Below are 18,795 nucleotides of genomic sequence, written 5' to 3'. Positions count from 1 at the left end.
TGTAGGTCCTTTTTGGTTATCCATTTTACATATAGCAGTGTGTACATGTCAATCCCAAACTCCCAATCTATGTACATGTATTTTGAAAGAGATTTCTTACAAGGAATTGATGTACATGCTTATGGGGACAGATAATAACGGAGCTCTGCAGGGTGAGTCAGCAAACAGGAGACTCAGGAGAACTGATGGTGTGGTTCCGGCCTGGAGGTGGGCTGTCTTGAGAACCAGGACGAGCCAAAGTTTCAGTTCAAGTCCAAAGACAGGAAAAAACTAATGTCCCAGATCCAAGGGACTCAAGCAGAAGGAATTCTTTCTTCCCTGAAGAGAGTCAACATTTTGTTCTATTCAGTACTTCAACTGATTGGATGAGGCCCACCTACATTAGAGAGGGTAATCTGCTTTACTGGCTCTACCTATTGAAGTGTTTGTTTTCCCCAAAAAACATCTTCACAGAAACACCCATAATAATGTTGGACCAAATATCTAGATACCCCTTGGCCCAGTCAAGTTGACACATAAATTTAAGCATCCCACATACTAAACTTAAAAATGTCAACTATGTTGTAATTGAATATATCTTAGATTTCAACTGTATTACATTACACACAGCAAGTGTTTGCTGTTGTATCAGAATGCAATTAAAATGTTAAAATTGTTTTCACTATATTTGTCCTATAACTATTAAACTTGACTCTGATTTAAGAACTAATTTCATACCTAGAAACAAAATCATGTAGTGTATTTATTCATTGAATTAGTAGTAAATAGGTGAAAAATTACTTTTGAATTCATTTGTTGATATAAGAGCTTATCCCTTTTTGATTTCTTACAGATTTCAGAACAAGGTTATCCTCTTTTCAAATTAATTATATATTTTATTTCAACATTTTAAATATACTTTACCTCTATATTTTGGAAGATTAACAATAATTGGAATTATCTTGGTAAGATTCTATCCTTATTCCCTGTATGTCGGTGGTAGAAAAAAAGGATATACTTTCATAAATAAGCACTTATACTTTGACTTTTTAGATGTGAAGTAATATTGTGAGCTCTGATTAGATGTCCTTTATTAACTATGCATTGTTTAATCTGTTGAACTAATGTCAACTAAACTAACATTATTGAGAAAAATAATTACAAATACAGGCTATTTGACTTAAGGCTCCCACATATTCCCTCCAACTATTAAGATTCCTTTGCATCAAAAATTCCTTGATCACTTGTAGATATTGATGTTATGTTATACCAACAGCATATATAATATCAAGTATCCATGCCAATTCATCATAACTGAGGCCAATACTCACCTAATTTTTTGTGGATGAATATACCATCCTATCCTATGGGGAAATAGCTGAACTCTTAAGACAGAAAGAAAATATAGAAAACGTAATTATGGTAAATACTGGGCAAGAGAAAGGGAAGAAAATGTATTTCTTAATTTCTTAGTCTATTTTTCATTGAATCTACAGCATGAAAGGTGGCTTTACAAAGTTTATACAAGTTTCTGGGAAGAAGAACATAGGGCAGAAGAAACACTTTAAAGGATAGCTCAATTTTTAAGAATTCATTTCATAAGTAAGTGAATAAGTAATAGGAATAACTTCCTAGAAAAGTCTCATGAAATGGGAACCTTGGTTAATTCCAGAGAGATGAATTGAAGCACAGTTGTCCAAATTCAAATCTTTCAAAGTAAGGCATTTATCATTTTAGAATAGGACAGAAACTGATTTTTTTTTAAGAGATGGCAGTTGGTTTGATCAAACAATAACAAATCAACAAGATTTTAGAAAAAAAAAAGAAATTCAATGACAACTGTCCAGGCCAAATTTAGATAGCTAATTCTCATATATAATGGTACATATTGTTTTTCTTTTAGAAATTAGCATCTAAATTCAGCATTTTTACTGTGCAGTATAAGATTCGGAAGGATGATTTTACTGTGTTCTTTCATTTCAGTACAGAGTTTTAGTTGATACAGCACATTGATCAATACAGGGTATCAGTAAAACTCAGGAAACCATTAAAGCAGGATTTTTGAAATTTAAATGCAATCATTGTTTTGTATATGGAAAACAGAAATATGAAAATTCTCATATAAAAGAAGTTTATAACAACTGCATTGGAAAGAGGCTATGTTATTTAAAACTAAGTATATTTAAGAATAAATACAGAAAACCAGTACTTCAAAAATAGTTCATAATTTACAGATGAGAAAAAGGAGAATGGAGATAAAATAATGGAGCAAAATAACAAAAGCAAATAATCATAATAATCACAGAGTAGTTAAAAGAATAATCTCAGAAGAGTTAAGTACACATGGGAGATTAAATAATGTTGAGATGTAACAATGCAATTGGAGGACTCAGTAGGATCACAAGAGAGGGCATGCCGGGTATATTTGAACAGAAAAAGGAAAAAACACAATTTAAAATAGCATATAGTACACATAATAAATAGATATGCAAATTTAAGACAGGATATTATCATTATCATGTATAAAACACTGGAGAGAATTCAATAGGGTAATGTTTTGTTTAGGGAGAATTTGGTTTGCGGACCATTTGCAAATTTATAAGAAGAGAATTGTATGACTTTTATTATCATTGTTATTGTTCTTGTTTTGGAAAACATGAAAAATTTGAAAATGTAGTTCAGTGTAGGCAGAAAAGCTCAGATATCCAACTAAGCTGTGTGAGTAAAAATATATTTTTTAAACATTCTTGAAGTAAACTTTATTGTAACCTACCTTCTAATTGCAAAGGGGAACATGAGAAAGACAAAATATTATTTAATGTTTATTATAACAATTAATAATCAATCCCAAATTGATTTCTTACTTAGAAGTTGTATCCATATGAAATGAGGATAGGAAATGTCAAGTGTATGAATGTGTATACATTGTTCCAAGAAGAAACATAGAAGAGAAAAAAATGTAGTGTATGTATTATCTGCACTTTCTCAGGAAGGCAAAGCAGGTGCTGAGAAGAGAAGTTATTAATTTATTTTAGGAAATTGTGGTAGGAATTGAACTAAACAAAAAACAACATAAATATCCTGAATCTGTGAACAAGCAGGAGTGTTAAGAATTCCTCATTTTGTTTGTAAGACTACCTGGCTAGTATATATTCACACTTCAAATTAGACTACTCAACTGTTATTTAGAAATCCATGTCAAGGAGAACAGTAAATTCATGATGAGATAAAATTTAGACTATATGCTTAATCTATAATGAAAATATCACAAACTTTGTATTAATGTTGCTAATCAGAAATAGTATGTGCCATATATAAATGAGGCAGATATTTTGACTTCGTGCACATAATTCTAATAAAATTTAGAAAACACTTCTTGATCATTTTAATTAAAAAAATCTAGAAAGTAAACTCTCAAACTAGTAAGCCATTTATTTGTTTAATACTTCAAAATATATTGCTGGGTCAAATACTCTTAGCATATTCACCGTTTTAATTTTTAAAGCAGTTAAAAAGCAGAAAATTAAAATTTTAACATTTCAAATAGCTATCATACTTAGTAAATGGAGGAATTATAGGAAATTGATATACGTGCTTAACCATAATCCCTTTATGTTAATAATACTGTCTCGTATCAGTTGCTACCCTATCTGCCTCTGAATGAATCATATCCAGGTAGGGCAGGTTTTATTGGCATGTGACCTAGGCAACTGAGTGAGACTCCGTGCTTAGTAGGGCTGCATGTTTGAGTTTAAACTATGCTGCCACTATCTTGAAATTCTTCATAATTTTTGAATAAGGGGCCTTGTATTTTCATGTTGCACTAAGCCCTGCAAATTCTGTATCTGATCCTATCTCAGGGCCACAGATATTTCCTTCATTTATTTCAGGGAGTCCTAGGGTGGCAGAGCCTCTGGTTTGCATTCTCTGCAGCTTTTGCCTTTCCCAGAGCGCACACATGGCAGGAAGAAGGATATAATTGAAGCTGCTCCCCACATCACTTTGCAACATTCTGGGTGCCTGAGGCTTCTTGCCCATTGACCTGGAAGGGAGAGAATGACCCCTTGTACCGGTCACCTGTGCTCCAAAGCAGAGCCTCAGAAAATCACTCCTCAAAGCGGTGCCTTTGGGTTCATCATTTCTTTTGTTTCTCCCTGGGACCTGGGCAGCCACGAGGCCTTGGTCACATTTCCTTCATTACCTCAGCCACTTCTTTATTCTTTTATTGTCCTCTTCGTGTGTTTCTTTAATTTTTTTTCCTTGTTTTTTGTCCTAGCATTTTCTTATCTTTTATTATTTTTTTTAATTTTTATACTATTTTTAAAGGTTACTTTCCATTTACAGTTGTTACAAAATATTGACTATAGTCCCTGTGTTTCATAATACATCCGTGAGCCTATCTTACACTCAGTAGTTTGTACCTGCCACTCCCCACCCCTATATTGCCCCTCCCCCCAATGCTAACCACTAGTTTGTTCTCGATATCTGTTGGTCTGCTTCTTCTATGTTATATTCATTAGTTTGTTGTATTTTTTACCTTCCACATATAAATGATATCATACAGTATTTATCATTTTCAGTCTGATTTATTTCACTTAGCATAGTGTCCTCCAAGTCCATCCATGTTGCTGCAAATGGCAAAATTCCATTCTTTTTAATGACTAATATTCCATTATATATATACATGCATATACGTATATATATACATATATGTATATATGTATCACATCATCTTTATCCAGTCATTTGTTGATGGAGACTTAGGTTGCTTCCATATCTTGGCTATTGTAAATAGTGCTGCTATGAACATTATGGTATATGTATCTTTTCAAATTAGTGTTTCTGTTTTTTTGTCGGATATATACCCAGGAATGGAATTGCTGGGTCAGCGGAGAAATGCAAATCAAAACCACAGTGAGATATTACCTCACCCCTGTCAGAATGGCCATCATCAAAAAGTCTACAAAGAACAAATGTTGGTGAGGGTGTGGAGAAAAGGGAACCCTTGTGCACTGTTAGTGGGAATGTAAATTGGTGCAGCCACTGTGGAAAACAGTACGGAGGTTTCTCAAAAAACTATTGATATTAGAACTTGCCTTTTATCTTGAACCAGAACCCTTCATTTTACTTCCAGCAAGTAAACAAACAAGCAAACAAAATAACAACTCAAACCCACCAAAGCATATAAACTCAGGTGCAATACATATTCAGAAGTGGAGGAACATTGTGCCAATCTTCAAAAATACTCAAGACCCAATTCAGTCACTGAAAAGTTATTTTGTTACAGAGGCATACATTGAATTTTAAATGTTTCCCCAGATAAATATAAACCAATAGTTAGCTTATGAGTAATTAAAAGGGGAATGTGTCAACTCTCAGTAAGTTATGCCAGAAATTGTTAGTTTTTTTTTCTGTGACAGTATATTGGTACCGCACAATAGATATGACTCAAATAAACACATGTTCCACTTGATAAAAATGACCATATGCTATATGAGTATACTAGGACCACCATAACAAAATACCACAGACTGGGTGGCTTAGAACAACAGCAATGTATAATCTAGCAGTTCTGCAGGCTAGAGGTCTAAGATCAAGGCGTCTGCAGGGTTGGTTTCTTCTGAGAGCCGTGAAGGAAGATCTGTTCCAGGCCTTTCTCCTTTCTCTGGAGGTTCGCTGGCAATCTTTTGCATTCCTTGTAGATGGCACTCTCTCTGTACCTTCATATCATATTTCCTCTGTACATGTCTGTCTGTATCCAAATTTCCCCTTTTTACAAGGACACCAGTCATATTGCATTAGGGCCCATGATGACCCCATTTTAACTTCATTACCTCTGTCAAGACTCTATTTCCAATTAAAGGTCACATTCTGAGGTACTGGGGGTTGGGACTTCAACACATATCATTTTTGGGGGACACACTCCAATCTATTACACATGCCAACATAAATAGAGAGGAGGGAAAGGAACACAGGAAGAAAAAAGTGGAAAAGACTTTTTATTATGATGTGAACTGGCCCTCATTTTAACATAAATCACCAATAGAAAAAATTATAGGTTTACAGATATGAAGTGAAATATTTTATTCTTTCCAGCATCTGATGCAAAAGTTATTTATTTACTTTTAGTTGATTTACAATGTTGTGTTAGTTTCAGGTATACAGCAAAGTGAATCAGTTATGCATATACATATATCCACTCTTTTTTAGATTATTTTAACATATAGGCCATTACAGAGTACTGAGTAGAGAGATTCTTAGAAATTTGTTATGGCTTTCTTGAGGCAAGACTATCTCTTTCAGAAATTTACTGCATTTAGATAATTTTAATTTTATCAATAAAAGCACTTATCTTTCATACTGTTAAAGTGTGGTCAGATATGTTGAAAAATGTTCTTAAATAAATCTTTTCAAAATATGTCAAAGGTTTTAAACAAGATACATGACATATCTCTTGATGAAGCATCTTATAAATGGAGAAAACAGGCAATAATACATTTTAAAAAAGCAAAACTGATAAAAACCCAACCCCAATCCAGAGGATTTCAACAATGAAATAGGAGGAAGGTCTGTAGACCGTACAAGAACAAAAGTAGCACCCAGAGTTCTCATAGCCTGAGAAGAAAAGCTAGGGCCAGAAGCTGGTTTAAGAAATAAAATAAGAGCATTAGAGTGTCAGCTGAGAAACTACAAGATCAGGAAGAAATTCTTTTCAAAAGCGAAATTAGTCAAGATGGGATAGGGTAGAATGGAAAACTTGTATAGCATATGGCCACAGGTGTTTTTTTGTTTGTTTTTGTTTGGGACATTGAAAATCAGTGGCTTAAAACAATTACTTTATAGCTATCGATTAAAAATGAAGTCATTTCATATCAAGCAGGAAGAAAAATCATAACTAATTATCACATTTTCCAATATTGATGCTGTAAAAGGAGTATTTCAATCCTGCATATTTTAGAAAAAGTGGCCAGAGGGGTATTTCCATTGCATTGTAGGAATTTTTCGAGTTCAGCGTCTCAATGTGGCCGAATATGGGACCCTAGCCAGTTGGAAACATGTTTTATGATTGAAGACTCCCCATGACATCCGTAGAATTTCTTATAGTCATTTTCTGACATAGGAAGTCACAGTGTTAGGTAGCTCTGCTAAATAGCCCATACTATCCTGTCTTTATGACGGGGGACAGCTCGGAAGAACAATGCTTATTGAAACCTGACATGACGTCAGATATAACTCAAATATGAAAAAAGACAAATATCACAGTATAAAAACTGAAGGGCGTTATCTAAAAAAAATGAGGATTATCTAAAAAAGGGTTTAATAATGATTTTAGAAGACATGTACATGATAAAGCTAGCTGGTTCTGAAATTATATTAGAAAAATCCAATCACCGTTCTAAAACTCAAAGAAGATACTGAGTCTAGAGGGTCTGCTGCAATATGATGTTTTCAGTTTCAGCCATTGATCCACCGATTCGAGTATCAATCTAGTATGAGACCACTGTTCTAAAATTTTACAACAAAAGTTTTCAAATACAATGTTTAAGAAAGTTATGGAATGAAAAATATTTAGGGGCAAGAAACAAATACTAGAACTGAATATAAGGAATTAATTGAATCCTCCAATAAACACAAGCCAACTGAGTGTAACCTTCAATTCTGATGTTTTTTTATTCCACATTTCCAATATCATTTTGAGAGAAATTATAAGAAAAGGCTCCTATGAGGAATTTATTTTAAAGATATTTTAGACAAAACATATTGAACCAATTCACTCCTCTTCAAGTGGAATCCAAAGAAGCCTTCAGTTTAACAAGTTTCCCGGTGATTCTGATGCACACTATAATTTGAGAAATATAAAACTTTTTCCAGACCTGTGACCTTTATCCAGAATTCAGACATCTGTGTATGTTTCTGATCTCTTAACCTTGATCTTCTTTGCAGCCCATCTTTCCCCACAGTCCGCTTAAATTTTGAGCATGATCCTGCCCTGTTTTCCTCATGTCTATAGACATAACCATTTCTCATTTGTCTGAGTTATAGATTATGCTATTTACAGACTATTATTAGCTTTCCCATTCCACTGTGACTCTTGACTTTTCCTGACCTTTGTGATTGTTTGTGCACTGACTTGACAGACTAATATGATATTAATAGTGATCTGAAACAGAATGTAGTTTTCACATTGTGCTGAAAATACTGATGATGTTACATGAACCTAATAATAAACAGTATCTGATATTATGTCTTTTTCCATTTTATTCTCAATTTCCAATATGAGGCAAAAATGTAAATTGTCAAATCTAACAATATCATTCTATTGCAACTTAATATTTATTTGACTTTGAAAAAGTTTGCAATTTGAATGCTTTAACCCAACCATAGCACTAGTATGTAAGAATGTATGATTTCTACTATGCATGATATTCTGTGGCTAATATTTCCGTTCTGAAAAACTCAAACATTTTGACTATCGATAAGTATGAGAAATTAACACATGATTCGTGGGTTTTCTTTTTCCTCTCTCCCTTTTGTTGTATCACAAGTATTAGCCGCTCAGCACCTGTTGGGGTTTAAATATCAAATAGTAGAAAATTGTCTCAGACTTCTTCTGATACTTTCTCTTAAATTTTGACTATTATTTAAAAGGTATGCATATAGCCCTCCAACTATTTAATAAGTTTAAATGTTACAAGAATTCTACCTTATTTTTAAAAGATTTCCTCAATTATTTTGAAATGTTATTTCTTAAATTTGAAATTGATAGAATCACACCTGTTCAAAGGGCAAAAATTGGTGAACTTGCTTTCCAATACAATTATGCCATTGTTTTAGATGTAATGATGAATTGCATCCTTGAAAGCCTGTAGGCTAATTGATTTTTTTTTTTCTCTCTTAATTGAGGGAATAGTGTGAATATACCACATCTTCTTTTGACTTTACTATTTGACTCAAAGCATGTAGTATGTCCTCTTTGTACTAGTTTAGAAATCTAACTCCGTTTAAAATGTATGTCAACATAAAAATTATTCTAATTGAGTAATAGATAACAAGCTGAAAATCTAAAGTTGATGAATTATTCTCACTTTTGGAAAACTGGCATAAACATCTGATCTCTTTCCCTGTCATTTCACATCCTTTCTTTATTTTAAGGCCAATGATTTGGATGAACCCTTCATATTTCCAATCCAGCCTTGTCCTTAACTCTTGGAAAAACTTCCTCATCACTGTCGTCAAAGAACAAAACATATGGGTTCCTCATCTGTCACCATCCTCATCCTCATGTATCTCATTATCTATACCAATCCTCACAATCAGAATATATATCTTATCTACTTTATAACTATGAATGGACTCAATTAAGAATGCATACACATGTGTAATAGGCTAAATACTAAATTTTCTCATATCACACAATTTCAGAATATGTTTGCGGCATACTACCCTGTCATAGCCAATACCCCAGCATTGTATCTTCCAAATATAAAAATGTATTGAATATAAAGTGAAATTAAAACTAACATTTAAAGAGCAATTGTAGGAATGCTTAGTAAATTCATGGGTGCATTTTTATTGTTTCTTTAAGCAAAATGGTCCAAGTAGTTGTAAATATATTTAACTTTGCATACTGGTCAATGTTATGCATAAGGCAAAAACACTAAAAATAATAGAATTTTATTAATTCTTAAATCTTCTTAAAATTAGTTTTAATAGTATGAATAATTTCTAAATTATTTCTAGATTTTTATTTTTTGCTTTAATCTCAGCTCAGGGGACTTTTTTGTTTGTTTTTGTTTTGTTTTGGTTTTTTCCCAATAACGTAATGGCAGAGGATATGGAGAGTTTATCAGGATAGTAACCATCTATGAGAGTGCTCTTGAGGGAAATCCAGATTAAAAAGGAATAAGCAGAGGGAAAGCTTTTACAGTCCTATAGAAAGCTATGATTTAGTGAAATGAGGTTCCTGGAATTTAAAGATTAGATAAAAATAGAAGCTGCTTGTCAGCCCCTTTCAACCATGGTGCTAATCAGGCAGGTGGGCCACACGTTCCAGCTGGGTTGTTCCATCCCCTCAGGACCTATTTGCAACCTGCTGCACGCGTCTTTTTATATTAAGCAGCAGTTTAAATCATATGCCTCTGCAGACATACAATATCAAATGTCTCCATGTATCAACATATTTTTCTGTATGATAATGAAAATAACAACAGATGATTTAAGTTGTCTTTTTATTCTAGTTTAGTTTTTTGGAATTTGGCATTTAGATAAACTATTTTCCCACAATTTATTAGAAAATATTTCTGATATACAATAACATATAAAATAATTTAATAAACCCCTATGAATCCAACACCAAAGTAAGAAATAAGATATTTAAAATATTCTTTAAGCCCCTCTGTATCTCTTCCCAACCATATTTCTTACTTGACCACCTCTTTAAAAGAAAATGTTGTTCTTGAATTTTGTGTTAATCACTACCATTATATTCTTTGTAAGTTTAATACATATGGATATGATGACAAACAATAAATAGTGATTTACATATTATAAAATGTTATAGATTATAGTATTTTATTTATTCATTATGATTCCAATAGCTTCAATTTATTTATTTCCTCTATAATTAATCCTCACTCGTAAATACACCATACTCGCCATGTGAAGTGTTTCAAATTTTTATTACAAACTGTGCTGCTTGGGAGCATTCTTACACATTTTTCCAAGAGCACAAATGCAGAAATTACTCTAGGATACGTTATCAAAAGTGGGTTTCCATCTCACAGGATATCTGCATATCCAAGTGTAGTTGATATTCACAAATGACTCTAGAAATGTCCTCAAACAATAGTATTTCTGATGGTCCGGTGACAGTCACCTGCGTTGATTCCAGGTTCTTTGGTTGACCTGTTCAGATTTGTCTTCCAGTCTAATTGTTCAGCTTGGTGCTGTTCAGCATGTTAACTAGTTAGGTTATTTTGAACTATCTTAGTTGTGTGTTTAAAAGGGTCTCACAACTTACTTAGATGTGCCTCATTCTCTGAATCTGTGAACATTCTAATCTCTTCATATTCCACATGCAGTAATCTCGGTGTTTGAAACGTGGGACAGCATAGCTGGCCCACTGCCGCCTCCCCTGACATTCGCATGTGCTGTAATTGTCCTTTTGGCTTCTGAGGCTGTGTTCTTTTCATTCCTGTCCCTGAGGACTTTGGAAATCATGAGTCAAGAACACAAGTCTCCAGATATGAAAACCTCTCTGCTGTAAATGACCTTAAAGCACTACCAAAGTACAGACATTTTAAGTTTATTTCTTGAGTTTTTATGGTCATATCAGTAGTATAAACCTGCAATCCAAATCTTTATGAGGACATGCCTAATGTTACAGATACGAAGGGAATTATCTTCTCCCCAGCTAGAGCTCAGCCTAGAAACGGCACATTCCCTTGTTGCTTCTATTTGACAAAAATGTTATTTTAGAAAATTTATATAGATGTATATATATATGTATCTCTCCTGTTTGAATTCCATACAAGACAGTTAATTAAGGCATGTTAAGTACCTGTTATCAACTGGTGACATGAATTATCTATTTTATTTTTATCTATGTCTATGTGTATGTGTGTATATGTGTATGTATCTGTGAGTGTATGTATGTATGTATCTATCATCTATGCATCTACCAATCATTTATCCACCATTCCATCGATTCTTTTTATCCTCATCCTCTAACTCTTTCCATTATTTCAGCCTTTTTAATTTGTTTGATTGTTCTCGGAGGGACAGTAGTCGTGAACAAGGCTCTTATTCCCCTGTCCAGGGATTGAACCTAGCTGCCAGTCTGCCAGGGGCTAGAGGCTAGAAGCCAAGTTCCCTGATTCTTATCCCGTTTGAAAGCAAAAACGTTTCAAGGAGGAAAAACTGCAAAACAGGTACAAAGTTTATTATTAGAGACTCAGCACAACTTATGGGAGGGCACACAGAGTAACAGTTTATTTACTTAAAGCAGAAATACACACCCAGAGAGGAGGGCGGGCGCCTGAATGAGGAGCGCCGTGAAGAGGTGATTTAAATCATTCATATAGGCCAGTTCTTCCGGGTCTTTGTTCACATTTGGCCAATTATCTTGTTTCTTTTATCACACCTTACTCGTCTTAGGACCCTCCCCAAGATGCGCGTGCAACAATTTTCTAAGATGGATCCCACCGCAGAGGGCTGTGTGTGCATGTCCACACTTATTATGGGGTGTAGCCCCCTCCCTTTTTGACCCCCAAGGAGCTTTCCTGTGCATGTGCAGTTGGGGAAGTTTTCCTTGACCTCAGGGTGGGCACCTCATCTCTTTACTTCAGCAGAGCTCAGCTTCTGCCACTGGCTTTGTCCTTGGCGTGTCTGGGTGAGAACAAAGCTTCAGTGTTACTCCACTTGACAAACACCAGCTGTCCAGCCCAGAGGCCCATCTATCTCCTACCTCATGATGACTAAGTTTTATGTGTATGTAGACTTATAAAACTGTATTTTCTTGTGCTTTTGTGGTTTGAATTCACATCAACAGCACTGCTTTTGTTCTCATTCTATTGATTAATTTTTCACTCAGTACTCTATTTTTAAGATCTTTCCATGCCATTTGATTATTGCTTCTATCTGTTGAATCCCCAGTCTTTACAAATCAGTTCTCCTAGTGATCACCACATCAATTGCCACCAATACCTTTTACCACAAACAATGCTGTGATGGTCATCCTCCCACCCTATTCCTTTAAGGAACTTATGAGAATTTCTAAGCATTTATAATGTGTGGTTTGCAGGGGATTATTCCTACTTTATTGCTCTGGTCTCACGCAAACAGTAGTGTGTCTTTTGTAATTTTATTTTTTCTTGAATTTTTTTTTCTAATATACGAAACATTTATTCCCTAAATATACAATATAATTTATCTGCTAAAGTATTTGGGTCTTGGTATTTGGAAAGATAGATTTTTCTTGGCAATTTCAGGCATTTCTGTTGTTTTGTTTTGTTTTTGTGTTGTTTTTTAAGATTTTACTTACCTATGCATGTTTTCTTTTTTCTTCTTATGCCATTTTGATATTTTGTACCTTTTCAGAAATATATCATTTACATCATTTACATTTACAAGATTATTAGATAAGACTTTTAGAATATAGTGCTTAAATACCCTTTACATTAAATGCCTGTTGTCTGTATGTCCAACTTTTTTCATACCACATTTTCTTTACATTCTATCTGTACTTTTTAAATCAGTCTTGCAAAAGGTTTGTCTTATTAATCTTAACAAAATGAAAGTCCCAGTTTAAACTTTGTTTATATTCTTCATTTCTTTTTGTTCTCTATTTCCTTGATACCTATCCTTTTTGTTTATTTTTGTTTATGTTGTTACTATCTTTTAATCTCTTAAGTTGAATGCATAGTTTGAATTTTCTAAACTTTCTTGTTCCGTGATAATTAAAACTATAAATTTCCCATGAAAGTTGTTTTTGTAGAGCTCCATGAATTTTGTCATGCAGTGCTTTCCTTTGCTTCAATCTAAATATGTCAGAATTACTTTATGGTTTCCTTTTTAATCAAAGGATTGTTTAGTAATCCATTACTTAGTTTCTGGATATAGGGTGCTAATTTCGGCATCATTTTGTTACTATTCTAACATTACTGAATATTATTTGATAAAATTATATGTATAATTTTCCTAATGGTTTTAATGAAGTTCCCTTTATGGCCTAATATACATTCAGTTATTATAAATGTTACATATGTGCTTTAAACAATACATTTTTTTCTTCATTGAGTATAGGATTCTTTACCTAATAGCTTGAGCTGATTCTCTTTAGAATTCATAGCTCAGATTACTCTTTGCTTGAATTTTCAGTTTCTGAGAGGTTGTTAAAAACCACAACACCACTTGTAGGTTTATTTGTAGATATATCTACTTATATTTCTATTGAATCATTATTTAATATAATTAATTTATATATTAATTCAGTTTAAGTCTATTAGATGAATGTATGTTGGTGATGGTTATATCTTCTTATTTTATGCTTCTTATTAAGACTATATTTTCTCTCTAATTCCTTCACCATGTTTGCATATTTTTTACCTACATTTTATCTCAGATTCGAGTATTGCTATGCCAAATATCTTTGTTCTTATTTGGAATAGATAGATAGATTGATTGATATAGATATACATTTCTGTTCTTTTAAGTGCTTCTTGAAGACAACATGTTGATAGATCTTATTTTTTGACCCATCAGAGTTTTAAATGGTGAATTTAAACTGTTTTTAATAACTATTATTAATCTTACATTAGGTTTTGTTTTCAACATCTTCCATTTATATTTCATATGTGTTTTACTGTACTTTTATGTTCTATTTGTCTTGTTTTTTCCTTTCATTGTATAGGTATAATTTCCTTTAATTGGTTTAAATGTTATAGTTTGGTTTTCTCATTATCATATAAAATCTATACTTAAAACTCAGGTTTATATTCTATTTATGATTTATTAACTTCCTTAACATTTATATCTACCCATAGAACAACACATATTTCACTTAGGTTAGACTTAAATCCCTTTGTATTCTACTGTCTGTCCTCCCAAAACAGAACAAGTTGATAGTCTACATCTGTGCCTTTACCTAATATGCAACTAGTTTTCTTTTCTTTTTCTTTTTTGTCCTTGTTATTTAGGCAATTATTTACTTGTTGTCATGAAGTTATTTCCTTGTCAAATTCTTCTGGAGTCTTTTTTCTCATCTTAATGAAATATTTTCTCAAAGAGTGACTTTCAAAGTGAAAGGGGAAAAAGTCACACTGCAACAGTGAAGAACTCTGCTGAATTATTGACAGCCCAAAATATTGAAACCCTATTTATTTTTTCCACCCTTATGCCTAAAGATATTTTATTATGAACTCACATATAAATGTTAAAAAATAAATTTTAGTAATTTAAACATTTCATTGTCTTATTATAAGTGTGTTGCTATTGAGAAGTCTGATGTCAATATAATTCTTTTTTTATTGTAATTTACTCTTCCTTTCTGGAATTTAAATATATATGTACAGTATATGTAATATATACATATATTATACATATGTCACTGATCTCTTTATATTTCACTCTATGCAAGTGGTTATAATTTGTTTTCTTATATCTTAATTGATACATTATAAACTCTTTTGAGTCTAGATTAATTACATAGTGTGGATAATGTATTTCCACTATTTCTTCTACTCTTTCTTACTTCCGTTTTTAGGTTTCTATTTTCCTGGAATCCCTATTAACAGTTGAAGGCACTACTAATTAGAAGCCTCGTATCATGTAACGTCACTGACTTCTTTTCTAACACTCTTTCCAGGATTCTTTGTCTTATCTCACTTATACTTTGCTAATCATTCTGCTTCATTCTTCCTCCAATTTATTTCATTTCTCATTTTATTGTTTCAACTATTATACTGTTCATGATTAATATTTCTACTTAGTTTTTATCTATGATAACTTGTTCTCATTTCATTTACTAAAACATTTTCTTAAATATGCCCATCATGCTTATTTTAAAATTATAATTATGTCCCATGGTTTATGTTGTCTATTTGCCTTTATCTTCTAGTAATTGCATTAAGATGCCTAGATGTTTTGATCTGCAAAATCATGTTTAGGCACTGCTCCCTGTTAATCCTGATTTGATTCAAAAGAGAGTAAGAGACTGCATTGTTAAAATCCTTAGAAACCAAAGAAACATCTCTGATCTTTCCAGTACTACAAATGTTCCATGAACTCCTGTACTGAGAAGTTTACCTTTCAACCCTTTGAAAGGAACAGTGTTGTGAAGCTGTAATGCCCTTAGATTGTAACCCATAAATCCTTGTGATCTTGAAATACAGTAGGTAGAGAAATACATGAGCAAGAATATATAATCAGCCAGCTCACTCCAGCTGGGGGCTTGAGCTGCACTGAAAGTATTCTGTTGAAACCCATAAAAGGTGTGAAAAGAAAATAATATGCTTAAAAAGATATTGTTGTGGTTTATGTCAAAGAGTGTTTTTCCTATGTTTTCCTCTAAGAGTTTTATAGTGTCTGGTCTTACATTTAGGTCTTTAATCCATTTGGAGTTTATTTTTGTGTATGGTGTTAGGTAGTGTTCTAATTTCATTCTTTTACATGTAGCTGTCCAGTTTTCCCAGCACCACTTATTGAAGAGGCTGTCTTTTCTCCATTGTGTGTTCTTGCCTGCTTTGTCATAAATTAAGTGACATATGTGCATGGGTTTATCTGGGCTTTCTATCCTGTACCATTGATCTATGTTTCTGTTTTTGAACCAGTACCATACTGTCTTGATTACTGTAGCTTTGTAGTATAGTTTCAAGTCGGGAAGCCTGATTCCTCCAGCTCCGTTTTTCTTTCTCAAGATTGGTTTGGCAGGAAGAGATATGGGGATATATGTATATGTTTAGCTGATTCACTTTGTTTTAAAGCAGAAACTAACACACGACTGTAAAGCAATTATACTCCAATAAAGATGTTTAAAAAAAAAAAGATTGCTTTGGCTATTCAGGGTCTTTTCTGTTTCCATACAAATTGTAAAATTTTTTATTCTAATTCTGTGAAGAATGCCATTGGTAGTTTGATAGGGATTGCATTGAATCTATAGATTTCTTTGGATAGTATAGTCGTTTTCACAATATTGATTCTTCCAATCCAAGAACATGGTATATTTCTCCATCTGTTTATGTCATCTTTGATTTCTTTCATGAGTGTTTTATAGTTTTCTCAGTACAAGTCTTTTGCTTCCTTAGGTAGCTTTATTCCTAGGTATTTTATTCTTTTTGTTATGATGGTAAATAGGATTATTTCTCCTTCTGATTTTTCGTTGTTAGTGTATAGGAATGACAGAGATTTCTGTGCATTAATTTTGTATCCTGCAACCTTACCAAATTCATTGATTAGTTCTAGTAGTTTTCTGGTGGCATTTTTAGGATATTCTATATATAGTGTCAAGTCATCTGCAAACAGTGACTGTTTTACTTCTTCTTCTCCAATTTGTATTCCTTTTATTTCTTTTTTCTCTGATTGCCATGGGTAAGACTTCCAAAACTATGCTGAATAAGAGTGGTGAGAGTAGACACCCTTATCTTTTTCCTGACAAGTATTAGTGGAAATACTTTCAGTTTTTGATCATTGAGTATGATTTTTTCTGTGGGTTTGTCATATATGGCCTTTTTTATGTTGAGGTAGGTTCCCTCTATGCCCATTTCTGGAGAGTTTTTTTAATCATAAATGGGTGTTGAATTTTGTCAAAAGCTTTTTCTGCCTCTATTGAGAGGATCATATGGTTTTTATTCCTTAATTTATTAATGTGGTGTATCACATTGATTAATTTGCATATATCAAAAATCCTTGCATCCCTCAGATAAATCTCACTTGATCATGGTGTATGATCCTTTTAATATGTTGTTGGATTCTGTTAGTATTTGTTCAGGATTATTGTATCTATGTTCATCAGTGTTATTGGTCTATAATTTTCTTTTTTGTGATATCTTTTTCTGGTTTTGGTATCAGGGTGATTGTGGCTTCGTAGAATGAATTTGGGAGTGTTTCTCCCTCTTCAATTTTTTGGAAGAGTTTGAGAAGAATCAGTTTTAGCTCTTCTCTACATGTGTGATAAATTTCACCTCTGAAGCCATCTGGTCCTGGACTTTTGTTTGTTGGAAGATTTTTAATTACAGTTTCAATTTCATTACTTGTGATAGGTCTGTTTATATTTTCTAATTCTTCCTGGTTCAGTCTTGGACAATTACACCTCACCAAGAATCTGTCCATTTCTTCATCGCTGTCCATTTTATTGGCATATAGCTGTTTGTAGTAGTCTCTTATAATCCTTTGTATTTCTATGGTGTCAGTTGTGATTTCTCCTTTTTCATTTCTAATTGTATTGATTTGTATCCTCTTCCTTTTTTTCTTGATGAGTCTGGCTAAGGGTTTATCAATTTTGTTTATCTTCTCAAAGAACCAGCTTTTAGTTTTATTGATCTTTGTTATTGTTTACTTTGTTTCTATTTCATTTATTTCTGCTCTGATCTTTATGATTTCTTTCCTTCTATTGACTTTGGGTTTTCTTTGTTCTTCTTTCTCTGGTTGCTTTAGGTGTAGGGTTAGACTGTTTATTTGAGATTTTTCTTGTTTCTTGAGGTGAGATTGAATTGCTATAAACTTCCATCTTAGAGCTGCTTTTGCTGCATCCCATAGGTTTGGGGTTGTTGTGTTTTCATTGTCATTTATTTCTATGTACTTTTTAATTTCTTCTTTGATTTCTTCAGTGATCTCTTGGTTATTTAGTAGCACACTGTTTAGCCTCCACGTATTTGTGGTTTTTACAGGGTTTTTTTCCTGTTATTGATTTCCAATCTCATAACACTCTGGTCAGAAAAGATGCTTGATACAATTTCAATTTTCTTAAATTTTCCAAGGCTTGATTTGTGGCCCAAGGTGTGATCCACCCTGGAGACTGTTCCATGTGCCCTTGAAAAGAAAGTGTATTCTGCCACTTTCGGGTGGAATGTTCTATAAATATCAATTAAATCTGTCTGGTCTATTGTGTCTTTTAAAGCTTGTGTTTCCTTATTTATTTTGTTTGGATGATCTGTCCATTGGTGTAAGTGGGTTGTTAAAGTCCCCTACTATTATTGCATTACTGTTAATTTCCTATTTCATGGTTGTTAGCATTTGCCTTATGTATTGAGGTACTCCTATGTTGAGTGCATAAACAATTTTAATTGTTATATCTTCTTCTTGGATTGATCCCTTGATCAT

At 33.0% G+C, this 18,795-nt stretch overlaps 1 protein-coding gene across 8 annotated transcripts in view; it reads left to right on the top strand.

Annotated features, from left to right (window-relative positions):
• Positions 1–18,795, top strand: part of FSTL5 (follistatin like 5) — a 771,595-nt gene that overhangs the window by 106,971 nt on the left and 645,829 nt on the right. The window lies entirely within an intron of this gene.

Source organism: Balaenoptera borealis (genome assembly GCF_965194805.1).
Source record: "Balaenoptera borealis genome assembly, chromosome: 4".
In the NCBI taxonomy this organism is placed as follows: domain Eukaryota; kingdom Metazoa; phylum Chordata; class Mammalia; order Artiodactyla; family Balaenopteridae; genus Balaenoptera; species Balaenoptera borealis.
The sequence above is the reverse complement of the archived record's forward strand: the minus strand, read 5'-3'. Positions and strand labels throughout refer to the sequence as shown.